General features: G+C 41.4%; 1 protein-coding gene across 6 annotated transcripts in view; it reads left to right on the top strand.

Moving 5' to 3' along the window:
• DPP6 (dipeptidyl peptidase like 6) overlaps window positions 1-14,255 on the top strand; it is a 1,780,442-nt gene that overhangs the window by 1,218,853 nt on the left and 547,334 nt on the right. The window contains exon 1 of one of the 6 annotated variants that reach the window (XM_068235890.1): window positions 7,022-7,040. The exons of 4 other annotated variants lie outside the window; for them this stretch is intronic. The gene's annotated coding sequence lies outside the window, so the exon portion shown is untranslated. Of the gene's footprint in view, window positions 1-7,021; window positions 7,041-14,255 lie in introns of those variants that run through there. One more of the 6 variants, XM_068235892.1, reaches the window with a different exon arrangement.

The raw sequence follows: 14,255 nt of genomic DNA, 5'->3' as shown, positions 1-14,255 counted from the left end.
TCTGTCTGTCCACACAAAGGATACTATTCTTTGCCTAAGGGCGGAACAAACGCCTGTCAAACCTTCCGATTACATTATAGATAAAAATTCACAAATGTACTCTTATCGTCTAATTACAAAGATACCCTAGACTTTTTTTTCTTCCCACCATTGAACTTTCTCTCCCTGCCTTCTTATCATGGAGGGGAAAAATGCTAAACTATGAAAGTATGGAGAAGAGATGAATAATTTATTTACCTAAAAGCACAAACAGCTGCATAATGTGTCATCCTAGTTTGTATTTTATTTATTAAAAAAAAAAAAAAGACAGGAATGCAGACAGAGACAGTAGTTTTATTTGATATGTTTTGTTCGAAAAAGCGTTTTCTCTGTCCGTCCTAGCTCGCTGGCGTTACCTGAAAACGACGCACTTTAACAATGCCATCTCAATTAATGGGACCTGATGTTAAATATGTAATTTTCCCCACGTTCCATCTGTAACTTGACGTTCTGCCTTTGCGACTGGCAGACGTGGATTTTTATGGCGCGTTTGCAAACATTTTATTAGTTCTCGCGGCTTAATAAACAGATTTTTATTGAACACATATCAGCATAAAATGGAAGCGTTTTGTTGTATAAAACAGACAGCTATGAAATAGGAAGTTTTGGAGAGGCCTGGAGCAGCGTTGTGCTCTTTCGAAGCCCACAGCGCTCCCATTGTCCCCAGCGCTTTTAATTTTGGAACAGAGAGTAAAATGCTCTCAGCCGTAGATCTGCATTGCGAGCACAATGGTTTCCTTATTTTGCATTGGGCGCTGTGAAGACGGAATGGAAAATGACGGCTGTAGCTGCCCTGGATCAATGTTTTGTCTGCGTTTAAAATGCCAGGCTTAGTTGAGCTGTCTCCTCTTCGGCTTAAAGATGATATGTATCCTTTAGTTACAAGTGATTACTGTATAAGGGGATGGAATCACCATTGACCGGTTCATGAAATCTTTCTGTGTTACCAAACTATTAGGAAAACCTAATTTGGTAATAGGACATATATGGAATGTAAGTCCCATAAAAAAAAAAAAAAAATTAAAGGGTACTTGACCTAAAATTAAACTGTTGAGAAACCTACACATAACTAGGCTGTGTTCCTTTTTTCTTTCTTTCATTATATATTTTTTTTTTTTTAGGTGAGGGTTAAGAATCCTGTAAATTACATCTTCTCTGCAGTCGGACTACAGTGAGAACTGTGTAACCTTAACTAATATGCAGTGCCAGCCCTGCCATGAAGCCACCATAATCGTGATTCAGGCAGCAAAATCAAGGGGGCAATGCCAGTAACATCAATATGCAGACCAGCTGCAGAGGAGCACAATTAGAGTTGAGCCGAAATTTTCGTAATTTCGCATTACTATAATTACGCATGCGAAATTTGCGATTACGATGCGAAATTACGGTAGCGTAATTGCCATTAAAATCGTAATTGAAAATACCGTAAGCGTAATTTTCAACGCGTAATTTCGCGTTTCGTTCATGCCGTAATTTCGCATTAAACGCTAACGTAATTTCGCGTTAAACCTTAACGCTCCGTATAATATAAAAAAGCTGCCGAATTTAAGGGTTAATAGCAAAGCCCCCTTAAATGCTAAGAGCCTCAAATTTGGAGAATATATTAAGGAGATAAGGAGGAATAAGAGGAAAATTTTTTTTTTCAAAAAGACCTTATAGTTTTTGAGAAAATCGATGTTAAAGTTTCAAAGTAAAAATGTATACATTTAAAAACCCGCCGACTTTAACGGTTAATAGCAAAGCCTGCTTAAAGTTTAGGAACACCAAATTCCTAGGGTATATTAAGGGGATCAGTGGGAATAAGAGGAAATTTTTTTTCAAAAAGACCTTATAGTTTTTGAGAAAATCGATTTTTAAGGGCAAAAATGTCTTTTAAATGCGGAAAATGTCAGGTTTTTTTGCACAGATAACAATAGTGTATTATTTTCATAGATTCCCCCAAGTGGGAAGAGTTTTACTTACTTCGTTCTGAGTGTGAGAAATATAAAAAAAAAACGACGTGGGGTCCCCCCTCCCAGACCCCTTTAACCCCTTGTCCCCCATGCAGGCTGGGATAGCCAGAATGCGGAGCACCGGCCGCGTGGGGCTCCGCACCCTGACTATACCAGCCCGCATGGTCCATGGATTGGGGGGTCTCGGAAGGGGAGGGGCAGCCAAGCTTTCCCCTCCCCCTCCGAGCCCTTGTCCAATCCAAGGACAAGGGGCTCTTCTCCACCTCCGATGGGCGGTGGAGGTGGAGGCCGCGATTTCCTGGGGGGGGTTCATGGTGGAATCTGGGAGTCCCCTTTAAAAAGGGGTCCCCCAGATGCCCACCCCCCCTCCCAGGAGAAATTAGTATAGAGGTGCTTGTACCCCTTACCCATTTCCTTTAAGAGTTAAAAGTAAATAAACACACAAACACTTAGAAAAAGTATTTTCATTGAACAAAAAACATAACCACGAAAAAAGTCCTTTAATATTCTTAATTAACCATTAATACTTACCTGTCCCTTTAAATAAATGATCCCTCGCAATATCCTCGGAAATGTTCTATCAGTTACAATGTAACAAAGTTATTACAATGTAACAACTTTGTTACATTGTAACTACGCTGCACCCGACGCCACTCGCCGCTCAGCCGCCGCATACGCGTCCGTGCTGCACGGACCCGACAGAGCTCTGAGCTATATAGCTCAGAGCTCTCTAAGCATCTTTGTATTTGGGCTCCAAGGAGCCCCATTGGTCCTTAGCAGACCAATGGGGTTCCTTCTGATTTGAAGGAACCCCATTGGTCTGCTAAGGACCAATGGGGCTCCTTGGAGCCCAAATACAAAGATGCTTAGAGAGCTCTGAGCTATATAGCTCAGAGCTCTGTCGGGTCCGGACTCCGTGCAGGACGCCGACTCCGCTGCCCTCCCCACCTCTCCCACATGTCACCCACATGTCACTCACATGTGGGTGACATGTGGGTGACAGATGTGGGCGGGGTGGACAGCGGGGGCCAGCTAGGACTTAGCGTCCTGCACGGACGCGTATGCGGCGGCTGAGCGGCGAGTGACGTCGGGTGCGGCGTAGTTACATTGTAACTGATAGAACATTTCCAAGGATATTGCGAGGGATCATTTATTTAAAGGGACAGGTAAGTATTATTGGTTAATTAAGAATATTAAAGGACTTTTTTCGTGGTTATGTTTTTTGTTCAATTAAAATACTTTTTCTAAGTGTTTGTGTGTTTATTTACTTTTAACTCTTAAAGGAAATGGGTAAGGGGTACAAGTACCTCTATACTCATTTCTCCTGGGAGGGGGGGGGTGGGCATCTGGGGGACCCCTTTTTCAAGGGGACTCCCAGATTCCACCATGAACCCCCCCCCCAGGAAATCGCGGCCTCCACCTCCACCGCCCATCGGAGGTGGAGAAGAGCCCCTTGTCCTTGGATTGGACAAGGGCTCGGAGGGGGAGGGGAAAGCTTGGCTGCCCCTCCCCTTCCGAGACCCCCCAATCCATGGACCATGCGGGCTGGTATAGTCAGGGTGCGGAGCCCCACGCGGCCGGTGCTCCGCATTCTGGCTATACCAGCCTGCATGGGGGACAAGGGGTTAAAGAGGTCTGGGAGGGGGGACCCCACGTCGTTTTTTTTTTTAATATTTCCCACACTCAGAACGAATTAAGTAAAACTCTTCCCACTTGGGGGAATCTATGAAAATAATACACTATTGTTACCTGTGCAAAAAAAACTGACATTTTCCGCATTTAAAAGACATTTTTGCCCTTGAAACTTAAAAATCGATTTTCTCAAAAACTATAAGGTCTTTTTGAAAAAAAAAATTTTCTTCTTATTCCCACTGATCCCCTTAATATACCCTAGGAATTTGGTGTTCCTAAACTTTAAGCAGGCTTTGCTATTAACCGTTAAAGTCGGCGGGTTTTTAACTGTATACATTTTTACTTTGAAACTTTAACATCGATTTTCTCAAAAACTATAAGCTCTTTTTGAAAAAAAAAAATTTCCTCTTATTCCTCCTGATCTACTTAATATATTCTCCAAATTTGAGGCTCTTAGCATTTAAGGGGGCTTTGCTATTAACCCTTAAAGTCGGCTGCTACCTAACATTGATCCATGCGTCAACTTTTCCGCTTGGGAGCATGGCCATACGCATTAATTTCGTAATACCCACAGCAATGCGAAAATTACGCGAAAAATTACGCTTACGCGAAATTTCGCAAAATCCTTCTTCATTACCAAATATGTACTTACGGCCATAATCGTAATTACACTAATTACGCGAAATTTCGCGAAATCGTAATTACGTCATTACGCTCATCTCTAAGCATTACCTGGTCCATTGTTGGGTCCTCTGCTCCTCTCCTCTTCTGCACTGCAGCCTATCACTGTGCTGCAACATCTCTCTGTAGGCTCTCAATGGATGTCATGTGACATCGGGAGCCTACGGAGGGAAGCAGGAAATTTAGGCGCATGAGGCAAGTGGTCAAGAAGGGCGCCACCATTGACTCTCATGTTAAATATTGTTTGACGGGTGCCCGGTGGATATTATTTACAATGGGTATCCGGTAAATAATAACGTTTACAAACATACTTACCATATAATAATGATTACAAACATGCTTACCATAGTTATCGTTTCTATCTACGTAAAGTTTCATAATGAAAAGGATATTCTTTGGAAAATACAAATACTCCTGATATAACTACATTTATTAATTTAAAAAATAATTTGATAGACGATATGGGAGTTTTAAGGTTAGGCACTACTAGGGGAGTTTTAAGGTTTAGGCACCACCAGGGGAGTCTTAGTGTTATGCTGGTCCATACACAGTTTGGTTTTTCCACTCAATTCTCCGCTCAATCGATTTTGCCGCTCGATTCTTTTACCTTCCACTAGTTTTTCTTATCTTTTTCCGTTCACTTCAATGACAAATCGAGTGGCAAAATGATCGAACGGCGATCAGACATGTCGGAAATTATCTATCGAACCCATCTATCTACTACAAAAAAACGAACCATGTATTACCAGCATTAGGCACCACCAGGGGGGTCTTAGGGTTGAGCACCACCACAGGGGTCTTAGGGTTAGGCACCACCAGGGGGTCTTAGGGTTGAGCACCACCACGGGGTCTTAGGGTTGGGCACCACCAGGGGTGTCTTAGGGTTAGGGATAGGTAGGGGGATAGGTAAAGGAGGGTTTGTGTGGGAGAGTAGGGTTAGGTTTAGTTGTAGTAAAATGTTGGTAATACAGTATTTACTAACATTTTACTACAGTTATTACAAATGTACTTACATTTTTTTTTTCATTGTTATAAACAATGTTTTCAGATGTTACTACATGAAACAATTTATAGAAACATAGAAACAATAAAAGAAGGTTATACACAATATTATACAATTATAACGATTATACGTATATCAGTGTTTTTCAACCAGGGTTACGTGAGAATCCCTCAGGGGTTCTGCAGCGTTTTGCCTCTTCTGTGGGACAAAATAGTCCCACTGATGCAACCAGTGTATTGATTCAATCCGCAGCACATCAGGCCGCTCTCTTTCAGGGCAGTTTTCACACCCTTCAATGTTGTGTAGAGCGAGTGTGGTGGATGTAGGGAGGAGGAGAGAGCTGGAGGAGGAGACCGAGATCAATGCAGTCACTGGGTGAGTATCTCCTTGCGAGGTGTCAGCGTGCACTGTAGTGTGTCAGTGTGTAGGGTGGCTGATAGCTGACCCCGGAGTACCGTACAGCGGATGGACACCTGAGACTGCACGAGACTCTGGGGGTCAGCTTCACGAGACTCAGGGTTTCTTCCCCCCACACGCTGCCACCTGGAGACTGAGGGACCCTATTCCTTCCTACCTATACTGGGAACACCTATGCCCAGTTACCTATACCGAGGGTGGGGGGCTATTCCTGCCTACCTATACTGGGAACACCTATGTCTGGTTACCTATACTGTGGGTCCCTATTCCATTCCTACCTATACTGGGAACACCTATGCCTTGTTATCTATACTGGGGGGCCCTATTCCTTCCTACCTATACTAAGAACACCTATGCCTGGTTATCTATACTGGGGGCCCCTATTCCTGCCCACCTATACTAGGAACACCTATGCCTGCCTACCTATACTGGGAATACCTATACTAGGAACACCTATGCCTGCCTACCTATACTGTGAATACTTATGCCTGGTTACCTATACTGGGGACCCCTAATCCTGCCTACCTATACCTGGGGCTCCTATTCCTGCTGGTGATGTTTCTTGGCACAATTTTCATTCAGGGGTTCCCTGGGATTTGAAAAACATTTTAAGGGTTCCTCGGCTCAAAAAAGGTGGAGAAAGGCTGACCTATATTATCGTTTTCAGTGTTATAAACAATATTTTCAGATTTTTATTTAAGAAGAAATGATAAATATTCTTATAGACAATATCCTAAAGAGAACCCAAGGCAGTTCCTTGGGGAGCATATGGAAAACAGAGGCATGTTTTCTGCCTCATGACCTGCCTCTGTGTCCCCACACTGCCACTCTCTGCCCCCCACTGCCACGCTATAGCCCCTCGAAATCAGCGACAATGTTTGTCGCTATCTCAGAGGGTAAATAGAGGAGATGGATTCCCTGTACAAAATGCCTTCTAGGGGCATTCCTGCAGGCTTTCCAGAGCTGCCATTGGGCAGCTTTATCTCCCTGGCCACGCCCCCTGCCCCACCTCCATGCATGCTGGGAGAGAGAAATCTCTCTCCTTCCAGCATCGGGACCAAGATCGAAAGTGGGCCAGTGCGGCCCACAGGAGCAGTGGAGAGTGGCGGTTTTGGCGGCTACCTGAATGCCCATCCCCCCGGAACAGGTAGCATATTTTTTTTTCTTTTATGAGCCCACCTTGGGCTCTCTCTACAGCTACACCACGCACCCCTTTTTCCAGCACCATTTTTTTATGTATCCCCACAGGAAGATGCTACCACATGATGATAGGAGAGACATAGTGGAGAAGAGGAGAGCACCCGGTGCTACACAGGGTAACTATTCTATGCTGTGGCCACTCTGCATATACAGATGAGGGTATGAAAGTACAGATACTGCGCTGGTGGAAAAAGTAGGTGAAAGCTCAAACAGCAAAAACTTTACAACTGGCCCAGCTGATAAGTAATTACAGTCTGTAAGTTGAGGTAAAAATAGGGAAGGTGATATTATTCACTAGATACTTTTAGCAAATCCAACACTATGGGAGCTTGAACTTGGATTTTTAACCTTTTAACTCAAGCTACGCTGGGCAGGCTGCCCTTAAAATATATTACTGCTAGTGGCGTGGATATATCTCCTGTGAGAAAACTAATGAGAAAAAATAGTTACATAGGGGCCAGCAATTGTCATGTCAAGTGTAAACCAACTCAACCAATATCAATGACATCTTTCCTCCATTCTAATTAGTATTGCAGTGGCGTTCTCTTTGGTAATCTACACTTGAGGAGAGAGCATCAGTGTTAGTCTTCTCCCATCAGTGTGGTAAATGCCACCCACCTTCCCCGTGAGATAATGTGGCAAGGGCAGGTGGGCAGGGTTAATTGCATTCAGGAGGAGGCTGGTGCTGGAACTCGATCAACTCCCATTAACAAGCCAAATGGACTAATAAGAGTTACTGTACTGGATGGGATTCCAACACAATACTAAGGAAAACTAGGAGAAGCATCACAATGATCATAAGTACCTTCCCCTCTCTACCTGTGGCCACCTGTAGATTACCACATTTTTGGTCTCTACAGTGTCTCTTTAAAGCAAACATAAACTGAAAATAAACTTATTAGATAATTTATCAGGTGTGCAGCAGCAACCGAAAATTTAATTTTCAATGTAAGGGATTAAATTATTGAATTCTACACAGCTGCCATGCCAGTGTGACATAGAAACAGGTTCATTCAGCTACTAATAAGAAGAAATAATAAAACGTTGAAGCTCTCTTGATATCCACAGTGTTTGCTCAGCCAGATAAAACAAATTTGCTTCTGTTTACTGTTCTTCTGTCTTCCATTGGTGTTCAACTGCTTCATTTGCATACAGAAGCACTGCTCTATTAATTCTTTTGAATGCTGAAAATTAAAACACAATCAAGCTCTAAGTAGGCTTAGCACTATATGTACCTGTGTTTATCTTATCATCTCACATGTCAGTTCAGTTATGCTTTAAGCCCCAAGTTGTCCCTGGGCTTTCTTTGTCTGCAGGAGATGTTACAAAGGAATGCTGAAATTGTTATCCCATTGGTATCTTCAGCATTGTTTTGGTAAAACGAAGGAAGGAGATTGCGTACACGTCATGTTATATACGTTTTCACTTTTTAAGCAAACAGGTTTATACTATTTCCAGTCTGGAAAAGTTATTTTGCCAGGACAACTGTTAGCTTATTTTCCATCTAAAGTTTATGCCTCATACTGAAGTGATGAACTGTATCCTACTAAACTATTTGATGATGTGTCATAAATCCCAGTAACAGATTATGCCCTAGTTCTATATGTATTATATCAAACGTTCTTCAAAAGAAATCTACTCCAGGTTACCCTTTGGCTTGTTCATCAGTCTGCTGAAATAGCTTTGAAATGAAGAAAAACATTTCAAGCATTTGTCTAGAAAGGGCTGGATGAACTCTGAGGAATACAAGTAACGTCCATATGAAGGCATTGAAGAGAAAGTACAGGAAGAATCCATATTCACCTGTTGTCTATCTTTGCTTATTTGTATTCTCCTCCGACATCAAATTTCCCTATTAAAGTAGAGCTGCAGTCAGGAATGATAAATCATCCTTTTATAGGGTATTTTAAGTCTTATATGCAGTAGGACTTTCATGGCGAGGCTTAAGTCTGACTGCTTTGGATTCATCACCACCTTTCAACCAATCCTGTTGACCCATCACCAGCTGTAGCTGGTGATGGGGCAACATTGCAGTCAATGTTGTAACATCGATGTTGGTGGTTTTCCTCCAAGTGGTATTCACATGGTTGATCGCTCCTTAGCTATTGCCAACCCAACTATCCATGGGAATGGTCCCACTTTCTTTTATGTGCAGCAACCGACTGGCAGTTGAACATTCTTGGGTGGCTGACGGGTGTAACTGCAAATCATTGGGCCCCAGCAAGACTTTTATGGGTACCTGAATATTCACCCCACCTTGGAAAGCCTCGCCGTCTAGGGGCCCACCTTGCAAGGGTCATAAAACAAGTGTGGCCACCATGATCTTCATACATATAACAAGTGTAGCCACAGAATCACCTGATCTAGAGTTGGGGGCCCCCACAGCTCTGGGCCTCACTACAGTCCCAGGGACTGCAACCACAGCATGCAGTAAGTGCATTGCACCATTGTCCATTTGGACTAGTCCTGTAAATTTCTAGCTCTACTGTAATCTTGGTTACTGTAACTTGTACTGTGTCTCTTGAGCATGGCCAATTGTCATTTCAGTTCTGGCAAATCAGTTGTGGGAAAAAGGTATGTAGGAAAGGGGTGTCATCAAGCAGCTGGGCTGTTGTAGCATTATTGGTGGAGCTTTGTTCTCCCATCTCTCAATGTCACAGGATGTTTTGCTGTAGATATTAGAGAGTGCAGAGGAGCTCAACAGGGAGCCGGGATGGAAGCATGGTGGTAGCTCTGGTGTGGAAGTACCATAGCACTCATCATAACCACTTCACTTTATAACCTAGGCATTGTTCACATTATAAATCGCCAGCGCTGAGCGCTTTTTAAAGCGATGAGCCTGAGCTCTTTTTAAAGCACTTTTCCCTGCGCTTTCAGAGCAATTTGCGCTTTGTTAAGCGCTTAGTCCGCCAATTTGAGTGTTTCTTCCTGAAGACAATCAGGAAGTGAACTCTTTTAACTGGTACAGAATGTAACTAATGTACATTCTGAGCAAAAGCGCTGACAAAATCACATTTCCAAGCACTTTGTGATTTCCCTATACCTTGCATTGAAGCGCAAGCATTCAGGGAATGGTGCAGGACCCACGTTTGCACTTGGAAAGAAAGCTCATCGCTCATGTGAGAACACTCACATAGAGCATCGTTGAAAAAAACTCTTTTATGGCGATTTAAAAAATCGTCAGCGCTTTAAAAAAAACGCTCACAGTGTAAACAAGCCCTAAATGTGGTCTTGCTGGCTCCATTTGGACGTAAACAAATGGCTTCAGGAGTGTCATCCCCACCTCCGTCAGCCCAACAATGGACAACCAATGGAAAGCCTGAAATATCGACATTACATTTAATTTCTACTTGAAAAAATGAAAATAAAATTAAAAATACATCATTTTTGCTAATCCAATAATTGTGTAAATAAATATATATTTTTTCACAGATCTGTTTTCAACAAAAATGTTTTTTGTTGTTGTTTTTTTTATGCCCATATTAGTACATATGATGGCATAACTTATTTCTTAGAATTGTATTAAATTGAGCTATAGCTTTACTCAATATACCGGCAAGATATAATCATTGAGTGCTTTCTCTACATAAGTGTGATTAGAGGTACGGTAAGACTTGAAAGTTTGATCACAGAGTTAGAATTCTCCTAACGGCTCCCATCCATGCTGGGAAATATAAATCCATTTACATGAATACCGTACCTTAGATATATAAGTATTTAAAAATGAAAGCCAAAAGAATGCATAATAGAAAGTCTGCTGCTGTGCTATTTGTACATGTTTTCTTACTCCGATCTTGTGGTCATGTTTGATTGGTATAATCAGTAGTAGACCACCGCGAACGGCAAACTTCTGTGGAACCCCCGCGCTGAATGCCATCTGCATCATGCTGCTTATTTTCCTTCATTATTTCCAAAGTGATTTCACATTTCTTTTTTTCAGCTTTACTTGTCAAGGCCAGAGCCGCACTTTTTGTCTGAGTACCAGGTAAATCCTGGGAAAACTATTTTATATAGATACAATATACAGTCTATCTATCTATCTATCTATCTATCTATCTATCTATCTATCTATCTATCTATCTATCTATATTTATATTTACCACTAAAGCTGAATTAGTCAACTTCAATGTTCTGTGGCATTTTAAGTTGATAAGTTGACTGCCATAACTAACATACAGCTTGTTCTATACGCATGAAGGTTCTCTCATACATTATTTATTTCTTATGAAGACAAGACACGGAACACTTACATTGCGCTTTCCCCTAGAATTCAAAGCGCCAGAGCTGCAACAACACTAGGGCTCACTCTATAGGTGGTAGCAAGGTCTCCTCATTGAATAAGTACAGGCTTACTGAACAGGAATAGCCAAGATTCAAATCCTAGTTGCCTGTGTCAGAGGCAGAGCCCTTAATTAGTTCACTATCCAGCCAGCCACTATCCGACCAACATGATAACATCATTCCATCAACCCATTCTCTGTATGTACAGCAGCGGTAACACACTAATAAAATCATTACTTAGACAATGTCACCAGGTTAATTTTCCACTTCTATTTCTACTTCTATTTCTATTTTCTACGTCTCTTACTTATACTGCCTGATGTGCATATCAAATTTTACAATGCAGCGTGAAGATAGGTTAGTGTGAGGATCTCTCAAAAGCGCTGCTGACGATAGTGGCATATGATGTCATCAGTCACAAAGATCCATCCAACCACTTTCATCACCTGGCTTTTTTCAAGCGCCAATGACAAAGTCACATGACTGTACTAGTTGGGCATAGGTTGTTGGGTGATGACATAAGAAGATTGGGCCTTGACAAAGTCAGGTGATGACACCATAAAGCAGTGCTTGGTTAAATGTTTTAGGTATAATTGGTATAAAGCGGTATTGTCACCATAAAAATCAAATTTCAACAGCAACTGGTCTGAGTGTATTAAGTGATAAAGATGCTAATCCTGCATTCAAAACTTTTTCTGCTGTTATGGTTTGGAATATATGTATATTAGTATGACAGCGCTCCTCTTCTCATATCCTTACAACCTGGAAAATAAAGCATATCTCCACGTAGTGCATTACTGCTGGATTTTCAACATCTATTGTAACACCCCTACAGTGCCAAACACAGTGCTCGTCTTGTGATCCACTTCTAGTGCAAAGCTATTCACCAGCTCTTAGTAAATTGCAGGCTCACCAGATGTATGCCACCTCATAACCAGGTGGGTCTATCGCTTAGATCAATCCACAACGATCTGCTGCATTCAAATATCACAAAGTGGATCAGGCCGTAGATGAGCGTGACCAGGAAGAGGAAGAGTTGTGGTCGTCATCACCACCAACAGCAGCCTTGTCGTTGTCACCTGCTGTACCTCAGTGGGTCAACCAATAGATTTGAGCACCTTTGAGCAGAGGTGCTCATACCTATTGCTTGACCCACGGAGGTACAGCAGGTGACGACAACAAGGCTGCTGTTGGTGGTGATGACGACCACAACTCTTCCTCTTCCTGGTCACGCTCATCTACGGCCTGATCCACTTTGTGATATTTGAATGCAGCAGATCGTTGTGGATTGATCTAAGCGATAGACCCACCTGGTTATGAGGTGGCATACATCTGGTGAGCCTGCAATTTACTAAGAGCTTGTGAATAGCTTTGCACTAGAAGTGGATCACAAGACGAGCACTGTGTTTGGCACTGTAGGGGTGTTACAATAGATGTTGAAAATCCAGCAGTAATGCACTATGTGGAGATATGCTTTATTTTTCAGGTTGTAAGGATATGAGAAGAGGAGCGCTGTCATACTAATATACATATATTCAAGACTGTGGACTCTTTGATAGCGAACACTCTAAAAAAAAGTTTTTAAAATTTTAAAAAAAGGTATTGACCAAAAGCGGTGGGCGCAGTTTGCATAATATATACTGTTATGGTTTGGAGTTATCACATACTTAAGGTGCACTGGCCCTAGTGCCAAACAGTGCCAAAAAGTTAAATGCTGGGAGTTCGTTTGAATGCTGGGAGTTCTTTTTATCTATAATATATTCATCCTCTTCCATTTATTTCCCTGCCTAGCTGATCACTTGTGTTTACAAGCAAGGCTGAGGTGACTCAGTGATTGGATGTGTAAATAAAAAAAAAAAAGACTCTGGGAGGAGGGCAGCAAATAAATACACAATGGTCAAAATGGCCACTGCCATTAGCTTGGCAAAATGGCTACTGCCTAGAATAGGATTTTCTGCTTTTCCTTTATAAAATTCACAGGAATCCTTACGTGGATAGCACAATACATCTGCTATGTAAATAGAAGTAGCATTTATCTACTTATATATGTGTTTTTTATTACTAGGTTAGCATGGGTGTCGCTTGTTCTTTAACATAAAAGACTATTAATTGCATAAATACTGTACCTGAACTGGAGCTTTATGGGAAACCTTTTTGCATTCTAAATATAGTGGTAATCATTATACTAGAGATGTAGGTGGAGTTAAAATAATATATCTGGAGAAGAGCAATTTCCACCCACTCAATTTACAACACTCTTCCTTGTTTACTATATGTATTGCCACAAAATAACAGCTCATAGGTAACAAACTTGGTTTGAAGTATGTCAGGTATACTGCATAAATGGTTAGGGCTCCATTTTAAAACATTTTAAACATGTTTTATCTACCATAATGCTTAGATTTTAGTGTAAAGGTGGTCACACACAATACAATTTTTAATATATCTTTTTTTCAATTTGAGAATGAGGATCGACTTTTCTGACTAGTTTTAACCTTTGAAACACCTGATTAATGTATCACACGTATGTGTTCTATTGTTCCCCAATTATGAAAAAAATGACTGAAAAGTCAAAAACCATTGCTTGGGTATATAAATCAAGAAATTAACAATCTTCTCCTACACCGATCTGAAAAGTTGATCATGATCAGGATTTTTTGCCTGCCAGTCGACTTATATCGGAAAAAAATTGGTACATTTGTTCACATTTTCCACTCCAAAAATAAAATAAATACATTTCTTTTTTCCTGTACAATTGATAATTGGTATTGAAAACTTAACTTGAAAATGTAATATTTTTTATAGTATTTTGTGTAGCCACCTTTAGGCACATTAAAGGAGGGAGAGTTAGGGTTAGGTCAGGAGTTGGAGAGTTAGGTTAGGTCATGAGAGCTTAGATTCATGGTGATGAATAGTGATGGTCAAGTAGATGCAAATAACTTCAAGTTGATGCAAATGTATGCAAATTGTGCAGCTTGAAAATGAACCAATCAAATCCTGCTGAGGTAACATTCGATTGGTTCATTTTCAAGCTCAATAAATTTGCATCA

The sequence above is a fragment of the Hyperolius riggenbachi genome, chromosome 5, assembly GCF_040937935.1.
Source record: "Hyperolius riggenbachi isolate aHypRig1 chromosome 5, aHypRig1.pri, whole genome shotgun sequence".
Classification (NCBI taxonomy): Eukaryota; Metazoa; Chordata; class Amphibia; order Anura; family Hyperoliidae; genus Hyperolius; species Hyperolius riggenbachi.
The sequence above is the reverse complement of the archived record's forward strand: the minus strand, read 5'-3'. Positions and strand labels throughout refer to the sequence as shown.